The sequence below is a fragment of the Alligator sinensis genome, unplaced genomic scaffold (assembly GCF_000455745.1).
Source record: "Alligator sinensis unplaced genomic scaffold, ASM45574v1 scaffold1245_1, whole genome shotgun sequence".
In the NCBI taxonomy this organism is placed as follows: domain Eukaryota; kingdom Metazoa; phylum Chordata; order Crocodylia; family Alligatoridae; genus Alligator; species Alligator sinensis.
The window spans coordinates 285,965-295,393 of record NW_005843077.1 but is presented as its reverse complement, the minus strand read 5'-3'; the positions used below and the strand labels follow the sequence as shown (position 1 = coordinate 295,393).

General features: G+C 44.5%; 1 protein-coding gene and 1 long non-coding RNA gene across 5 annotated transcripts in view; one reads left to right on the top strand and one right to left on the bottom strand.

Annotated features, from left to right (window-relative positions):
• The window catches only part of LOC112548288, a 34,714-nt gene that overhangs the window by 15,134 nt on the left and 10,151 nt on the right, over positions 1 to 9,429 (bottom strand). The gene's annotated exons all lie outside the window — the stretch shown is intronic.
• The window catches only part of LOC112548287 (toll-like receptor 10), a 31,914-nt gene continuing 28,466 nt past the window's right edge, over positions 5,982 to 9,429 (top strand). For all 4 annotated transcript variants that reach the window (XR_003092100.1, XR_003092101.1, XM_025193608.1 and 1 more), the window contains exon 1: positions 5,982 to 6,162. The gene's annotated coding sequence lies outside the window, so the exon portion shown is untranslated. The remainder of the gene's footprint in view (positions 6,163 to 9,429) is intronic.

Sequence of the window (9,429 nt, the reverse complement as noted above, 5' to 3'; positions counted from 1 at the left end):
TGCACCGGGATTCTCTTTTGCAGCAGAAAACTCCACCGTGCAAGGAAGCTTGCAATTTAGCGGGGACAATTTAGCAGTGCCGAAGCACACACAAATAAAAATCACACCTTTTGGGTTGTGACACTTTTTACCCCCTCATCCAAGTCACTGATGAAGATGTTGAACAGTGCGGGCTCGAGGACCGAGCCCTGGGGGACCCCACTGCCCACATCCCTCCAGGTCGAAAATGACCCATCTACCACCACTCTCTGGGTGCGGCATTCCAGCCAATTGATGACCCATCTGACTGTGTAGGCATCGACACCACAGTTTCCTAGTTTTTTAATGAGAATGGGGTGAGAGACAGTGTCAAAGGCCTTCCTAAAGTCCAAGAAAGACTATGTCCACCACAACACCTGCATCCAAGGATTTTGTGACCTGGTCGTAGAAGGCCACCAGGTTGGTCTGACAGGACCTGCCTCTAATGAACCCATGTTGGTTGCCCCTAAGCATACACTCCCCTGCTGGTCCCTTGCAGATGTGCACCTGGATAATTTTCTCAAAGAGCTTCCCCAGGACCGACGTAAGACTAACAGGCCTATAATGTCCTGGGTCCTCCTTCCTCCCTTTTTTGAAAATGGGGACCACATTGGCCCTTTTCCAGTCCTCTGGCACCTCACCAGAGCGCCATAAGTGCTCGTAAAGCTGTGCCAGGGTTCCCGCAATGACCTCTGCTAACTCTCTCAGCACTCTGGGGTGGAGATCGTCAGGACCTGCTGATTTGAACATGTCCAGTCCCACCAGATGTTCCCTGACTAGGTCCTCTCTGACCCTGGACCTGGCTGTGCCTCCCCTGGGACCATTGGGGATCCCGGTGTGGGGATGACCTGGTCCCTGCTCAGAAAAATGGAAGCAAAGAAATTGTTAAATAGGTTAGCTCTGTCATCTGATGAGACCACCATATTTCCAAGCATGTCCTGCAGAGTCCCCACGTTACCTGGAACCTTTTTTTTAACCCGCTATGTATTTAAAAAAGGATTTCTTGTTATCCTTGATCTGGGGTGCTAGTCCCAGTTCCATCTCCGCCTTGGCCTTCCTAACAGCCCCCCTACAATCCTGAGCAACGGAGGTATAGTCCTCCCTGGTGATGGCTCCTCCCTTCCGTTGGGTGTACACCACCACCTTAGCTTTGAGACGTTCCTGGATGCTTTTGGTGAGTCACGGGGGCTTTTGAGCACTCTTGTCCCCTTTGATCCATGTTGGGATTGCCACCCTTTGGGCTTGGAAGATCGTCTCCTTCAGGAACGACCACTCTTCTTGGACTCCCAACTTCCTACCCCTCCAGGACCTAAGTGTCTCCCCGATTAGTCTCCTTAGCTCATTGAAATCTACCCTCCTGAAGTCCAGGGCTGCTGTCTTGCTGTAGGCCTTTCTCACCCTGCACTGGATGGTGAATACCAATAGGCGATGATTGTTATCACCCACGTGATCAAGCACCCACAGTCCCCTCACCAGGTCGTCGCTTGTGGCCAGGACCAGGTCTAACAAGGCATTTCCCCTGGTGGCACCGTGCACCTCCTGGGTTAGATGGAGGTCCTGTAACACAACTAGGAACCTATGTGAGTGGTCAGACCTGGCTGACTGCTCTTCCCAGCAAATGTCCAGATAGTTTAGGTCACCCATGATGACCACGTCCTTTAACTGCCTCCGCAAGCTGACCTGAGAATTCCCGATCTAGCCCTTCTCCCTGGTTGGGTGGTCTATAGTAGACCCCACTGTTAAGTCCCTTTCCTCCCGACCCCCTTGTATTCTGACCCAGAGCACTTCAGTTTGTCCCTCCTCTGACCCAGTGCTGCTCGCTGAGGATGTGAATTGTTCTTTCACATAGAGTGCCACAACCCCACCTTTCCTCCGTTCTATCCCTCCTGTACAGCCTATAGCCCTTGATGTTCACCACCCAGTCGTGCATTGGATCTCACCACGTTTTGATGAGCCCCACTCACTTATAGCTTGGTCTGACAGGACCTGCCTCTAATGAACCCATGTTGGTTGTCCCTAAGCATAAGCTCCCATGCTGATCCCTCGCAGATATGCACCTGGATAATTTTCTCAAAGAGCTTCCCCAGGACATATTTTCATAATTAAAAAAAAAAAAATCCATGCAATTTTATTTCAGTTAAAACACAGCTTTTGTTTGTTGATGTTGGTTTTTGTTTTTAAAAGACATGCTCCCTCAGCCAGATTTTTGAAAGTTCTTTCCTAAGGATGCCACTATAATTCTAATGGGATTTGCAAAATATCTAAGTTAAGGCATAGTATTCTGTTCAATAGTTGTGGGGTAGGCTTTTACTGATGTTTCAAAATTGCCAACAGAGGCCTAAAGCTGTCTGGCAATTAACCCTAAATACAGCACAAGGTGAGAATTTCTGTGCATTATATGTTTTATTGGACCAATTGCATGATTAGGATAAAGTTAAACAAGCATTTGAATGCAACACATTCTTTTTCAGGTTTCCTACATATGGTAGTTTCCTAGAATCAGTTAATACTGGGAGACTATAGGAATTATGAAGTGTATTGTAATTCTGCAATAGCTGGATGGGATGTTTTGTTATATCAGGTAAAAGCAAGACAATATTCCATGAATCTATGGTTTGAGGGACAGACATACAGAGTGCCAAAATGCTAATGTGGAAGATAAGGTGGATGGACAAGGTTGACTCTGGAAGGTCTGGTAAAAAACCCAAAGAATAAATGGAGACAGTAAGAAAATTACGTGTATTGGGAATAATCAGATAGATAGCTCTGTGAGGGAATTTCAGTCTAGATCCAATCAGTTTCTGGAACTCAAAATATGACATGAGAAATCTAGAGGGATAAAATGGAGCAAGAGAGGGTACTAGCTAGCAAGAGCTGATCTGAAGGAGCCAGCTGCCATGGAAATCTCCCTTGCTAGCCCAGTTGTAACTGGAAATGCTTGCAACTAAATACTGTGTGGGTGTATTAATTAGTGCTGCAGTATTACTATCCAATATATAGTTGGTATTCTGTTACAGTATTGTAGAAAATTTGTTTAAAGTACCTGTATGACTGCTGTTGGCCTCTGGATTTAATAAATTAATTCTAGCTGAATTACTTTTTAATCAAATTCTAACAGATGCAATACAAATCCTTACTCTGTGAAGCAAAAAAAAAAATACAGGCAAATACAAATCAACAACTGTAGCAGCTAGCACTGTAACAGAAAAATAATTCATTTGAACAAGACAATTTATTAAATGGAGTGCTATACTACAGGGTTCAGGCTCAAGAGATGTAACATATGACGTATAGAAGCCCACTATCTCACTAATCTTTTTTGCTCCTTTTGCATATGTCCCTCCCCCATCATAAAACCTCTTCGTGTACTGGAAAAATAATAGGCACACTACTGGGGACAGTAGGCACATCTACATGTGCTATTAACGTGCAACAATAAACACCAGCACTTACTGACTTTATTGCTCTCGGGCACTATGTCTGAATATGCACCTGGGAATGCAGTACATTGAGCTGAGTGGGAGCAGCTCAGGCCCAGAGGGTCAGCCTGCCAACCCAGGGCTGTTCCCCACAACTCAAAATGCTGTGGAGGGGCTGGCTGGGGCACAATACTTTAGTGCAGAACTAGCCAGGAGGCAGCCTCCTCATTGGATCACCCTTGTGCCCCAACCAGCCCTGTCATACTCTACACATGCGCTGCTGCACACTAAAAAAACCTCTGCCACAAGATAGTACTTGTAAATTCAAGTACTAATACTAACCTTCCACAGCGTTTAGTACTTTGTTACAACCTAAAAAGGTTGCACATGTAGATGCAGAGATATTTACTGCCAAGCTAATTAGGCAGCTATACAGTAAATGCCTTTTGTAGATGCACCTAGAGAACGTGACCTACTTATCCAACACAAAAGATACAGTTAAAATAGTCCATGTTAAAAATTCAGACATCAAATATTTAAATACTTAAAAGTGAAGTGCAAAGGACTGGTCTTGCCAGAGGATAAGTTCTTTAGAAGAGACACAAAGGTACTCTGTGTCCTTTTACCTTGTGTGTTTTCAGTCATCCTTAATGTGCAGTTTGGGAATCCAATGCACACAGAGTACCTTGCTTTTAGGTTTAGGACAATTTCCTGACTTGTCTAAGCAATGAGGTTACAGCTTCTAGTGTCTTTGCCAAACAGTCTAATATAGTGGTGCTCAATTCATACAGCCCCATGGGCCATTCCAGCATGTGAGTGGGGTCATCTGCCCATGGGATTGGGAAATTACAAATTTTGGAGCAGCACAAGCAATAGCAACATTAACTACTGTAGCTCCAGGAACTCTGGCAATACCAGTCCTCCTGGTGCCTAATCTCCAGACCCGTGGGGAATCCTGTGAGCTGGACAATATGGCTTGGCATGCTGGATCCAGCTCATGGACTACATCTTTGTCACCCCTGGTCTAACAAAGTGATTCTCAACTAGGGTGTTGTGCAATATGACTGCTTGTAGGAGAGCAAACACCTGCATAAGGCTCACAAGATAAACCCAGAGCTCTGCTATTGTAACACAGCATCACATTATAGAAGAGGTTTAGAATGAAATCCTGGAAAGAGAAAGGATAAAAGATTTAACATAAACAGGTCCAGAAAAACAATTAAAATGTAGAGGCCCAAGTCAATAGGAAATAAAATTCTGCAACAAAGTTCTCTGGCTCACGTGGGGACTCCAAATGGCAGATGAGGAATGCTGCTATGAATAACAGCACATTAAAGAAGCTAACAAAGTCATTTCAGCTCCCTGAGTTTTTCCCAACAATGCTCTTTAAATCCCATCTAAAGTTCTGAGAGGGAGTGCCTTGTATTGTCATGGAAGTAAGCATGTGGCTAAGAAGGTGGTGTCAACATGAAGGCTTTGGATTCTTTGGACAATGGAGGAGGACTGTATCAAGAGTGCAAAAGGAAGAAGTATGGACAACAAGCAAAATGAGCTAAAAATCACAGCTGGAGATAAAACTATGGTTTGATTGGTGGGATGGCTCTTATGACTGGAATGCCAACACTCTGTTTCAGAAGGACAGTAGGGCCATGTGAAACAGCACCGTTTCATTTCGACTTCCGTTTCGTAACCCCTTTACAAAAGGGGCAGGCCATGATGCCTGCCAAGTTTCAAGGAGATAGGTGCAGGGGTTTCTGGGAAACTGAACCTGAAGCTGCTGACGAGCAAAACTCGTGACATGTATGACTGTGTGTGTGTTAAAGTACAGCTGTTTTTCCGTGCCTACCCCAGAGCACTGGGATTGGAAGGGACCTCAGGGTAGGATCACAGTCACTGGCCAGCTACGCGACAATATCAGAGCAGTCCTCCTCCACTCTACCCCCTCCCTCTCCTTACTTTGTTTCCCTGCAAGCAAGCCCAGCTTTGCAACTCAAAACTTTCAAAATGTTTCAAGTGTCCTCATTTTGTTTCTAAGTCTTTCATTTCATTTCAATCTCACTGTTTTGAGCTTGAAACAAGTCTAAATAATGTCAAAACAAAACACCCGGTGAAATTTCAGTCCTAAAAGGACAGGGTTCAGAGAAAAGGTGGTGGCATTGCCTTTGTGGAAATAAGTTTAACCAGGCCTCTTACTTGACTAAGAAGAGAGAAAAAGAGAAGAGAAAAAGATGCTGATGCTATGTGTTTTAAAATGGTCTAAGATAAGGAAAAACCTTCATGCCTTGTTTTGTCTGCGTGCAAATGTTAACCTCCTCCTTTCCAGGAACCAAAAAAAAACCAAAACAAAAAAACCCCACAACACTGATAGCTGTTTCCAAAACACAACGTGTTTGCTGAAAAAGTAAACAGCTTACGTGTGACAAACAAATGATTAACATCTTTCTGTTTCTCTCAAGGTTGCTTTGTCTGAACCCTGCATATTTTCTCGCTGTCTAAAGTATAAATACGCTTGTAAACTTGTAGAGGTCAGAGTTCTTTGAGAACCCTCCTTGTGATCACTTGTATAGCTTTAAATAAATCTAGATGACTCTGCCAACTCTAATACAACCACAACGCGAAGTTTGAGTTCTTCCACAATTTGGTGCCGTGACTCGGATAGAGACACCTGGAGTGATCAGTTGAGATACAGACCGTCTCCTCACTGACGCCCCGGTGCCAAACTAAGGTAAGAGACCTTTTGAAATCTCTGTTGGGGCTTTTCAGTGAGAAACTGCATGTGTGTTTTCCTGTTCACTGCTTGAGGCTTACCCTACCCAACCCTTTTGCTGCCAGAATTGTCAGACCCACTATGTAAGTAGGAACTGTGAGTAGAAAAGAGTTTGAAACTGTGTTGCTGTTGTCAGTGAATGTGTTTCCCCGAGTGAATTAAGTTCTGTAAAGAACTATGAGGTCTTTCTGAAGCTAGGAGTGGAAACCTTGTCTGGCGCCCTTGGGGCGGCTGCACTTGTTCTGTGTGCTCTTCGAAAGCAAGGGTGCAAGGTGGAAACTCTTAGACTGAAGAAGATCAGGGTTGTGTGACGAATTTTCCCTACCCCCCCTCTCATGAATGAGCCGTGTCTAACAGTGAGTTACTGCGCTGTGTGCCGGTGCTATAGACATTAGCCACAGCATTCCTGTGCCGCTAGCAAATCTCACAACCTGACCGGACACCCTCAATAAGCCTCTCCTGTGTGAAAGACCTGTGTGAATTGAAGTTAAAGACATGGGGAGCGGAGGGTCTAAAGACGTACCGGCTCCGCCAAAAGGGACTCCAGCATTGTACATGTACACACACTATGGCCATAAAAGTTGTACGTTTCTAGACAAATGGAATGAGTATACCAGAGATGATTCTAGCTTGCCGTTTCCCCTGGAGGGAACATTTGATTTAAGTAATCTTTCATCTCTGCGGAGCCTTTGAGTCAAGAGGCAGTAAAACACCAGACTCAAATGTTTCCCTCAAATGTGGGAAACATTTTTTGATTAGTATACAGAAGCTTCCAAAAGACGTCAAGAATCTCAAGTTTGCAGCCTTAAGGACTCCCAAGAAAAACTAAAACCTCAGATAAAGGAAATAAAACAGAAAAATGCACCAATAGGGGATCCCCCATCAACAACATTATCAGCACCAACACAACTTTATCCACAATTGACTGAGAATGAATCTGTAGAAGACATCACTGATTTTTTAGTGTGCCACCCCCATACCAGTCCCAAGAGATCTCCTAAACCCTGTTAAGCAATTCCCCAATATCAGGGAAGAACCCCAGAAGTTTAGAGAGGAATTGGAAACTGTAATCAATTGTTATGAGCCAACCTGGGCAGATTTAAACCAATTAATGAGAAGTGCTCTGCCCTCTGAGGTTCGTAACCGCCTCATTGCACAGTCTAATTGGCCTCCTCAAGACCCGGAATGGGAGGTCGCTTAGTAAGTGCCCGAGAACTCCTTCTTGAGTCCGTGCTTAAAATCTGCCCCAGGAAAACTGACTGGGCCAAAATAAATAACTGTAAGCAAAACAGAGGAGAATCCCCAGCGGACTACATGGATCGCTTGAAACTCATATTTGAAAGACATTCTAGCATTGAAGATGCAGCTGAAACTGCCCCAGAAGCAGTTGCCGCTGCTTTTGTCCAAGGACTTCTTTCTAAAGTCCAGGAACAGCTGCGTACAATTGCTGTAGGTGGGCAGACTAAGACGCTTACAGAATTAGTCACCATTGCTAATCACTGTGCAGCCTGCCAAGAAAAGAAAAAGGAATCCACAGAAACTAAGCTAATGTCTTTACAAATACAAACTTTAGGCAGAGGTAGAAGCCGAGGTTTCTGTCGAGGACAATTCAGAGGCAGGGGACATGGTCGTGGGATGGGACGAGAATTTGTCCCAAAATAATGACAGTTGTTATTATTGTGGCCAACCAGGACACTGGAAGGCTCCATGTCCTCACTGGTCTGGCCAGCCGCGGATGACATTTAACCAGCCACCACCTCCTCTCACTCAATTTTCTGTTCCGAACCAAGAAGCCTCCTGTTAAGAACAGCCTGAGGAATGATAACATCATCACAGTCCCGCTTCTCTCACTTAATCAAGAGGATCCCTTTGATTCCTGTTTAATAAGCGGCACTCCTACAAAATGTTTAGTAGATACCAGCACAAGTCGCTCTACTCTCCGAGCTGAAGAATTTTCTACAACTCCCCTCTCCAGGAATTTCAAATCAGATAGTTCCTCATCCTGTTTCCCAACCCTTACATGTTTCTCTTGGCCCTGTTTCTGATCAACATGCCTTTCTCCTCAGTCCTTGTTCTCCTGTTAATTTGTTGGGCAGAGATTTGCTTTGTAAACTCAGCTGTACTATTTATTGTTCTCCAAATGGTGTTTATTTAGATGTTCCCTGTGTTAATGAAATGGCTGTACTTGCTACCCTAGCTAGCTCACCGCCTGAGTCCCCTAATCTTTCTGTGTTACAAGAGGAAATCATAAAGGCTGTCCCTCCGTTTCTCTGGTCTCAACATGCTAATTAAGTAGGGCAAATCCATACTGCCCAGCTTGTAAAAATTAGATTAAATCCAGCCACTATCTTGTCCTGTACTCCTCCTAATGCCTGTTATTTTACTGTTGTTGACTTGTGTTCTGCATTTTTCTCTATCTCTATACACCCTGCTAGCCAGTTTCTCTTTGCATTCACCTATCAGGGACTTCAGTATACCTGGACTCGATTGCCCCAAGGCTATACTGAATCCCCTTCTCTTTTTTCTCAACTTCTGGAGGATTTAGATGACATCATATTTAAAGAAAATTCTGTGCTTGTGCAGTATGTTGATGATCTGCTCTTGGCATCTACCTCCCTTAAAGAATCAGCTTTACAGGCTTTAACTCTCCTCACCTCTCTTGCCCTAAAAGGCCATAAGGCATCTAAAGAAAAACTACAACTTTGTCTCCCTCATGTTCACTATTTGGGTCATGATATTTCGGCTGGAGAACGACTGCTTTCTTCTTCCAGGATAGAAACTATTCTTAAAATCCCTAGACTAACTACTGTATCCCAAATGCGTACTTTCCTAGGCATGGCTGGCTACTGCCGCCAGTGGATAAACTTCTGCTATGCATCTGTAGTCAAGCCCCTGCAAAACCTGACTCTTGTTAATACCCCTGAGCCTTTGCCCTGGACTTCAGAAGCCAAAGCCGCTTTTGCCTCTATTAAACAAGCTGTGTCGCAAGCACCTGCCCTAGGCTTTCCCGATTATACTAAACCCTTTATTCTTTTTTGTCATGAAAAAGACAGATTTGCACTTGCTGTGCTCACTTAAACACATGGAGACAAGCACCATCCCATTGCTTATTATAGCTCTGCTCTTGACCCAGTTGCAGCCGGACTTCCTCCATGTCTTCATGCTGTAGCTGCAGCTGCTATTACTGTTGAACTGTCCTGTACCCTTGTATTAGGTTCTACCCCC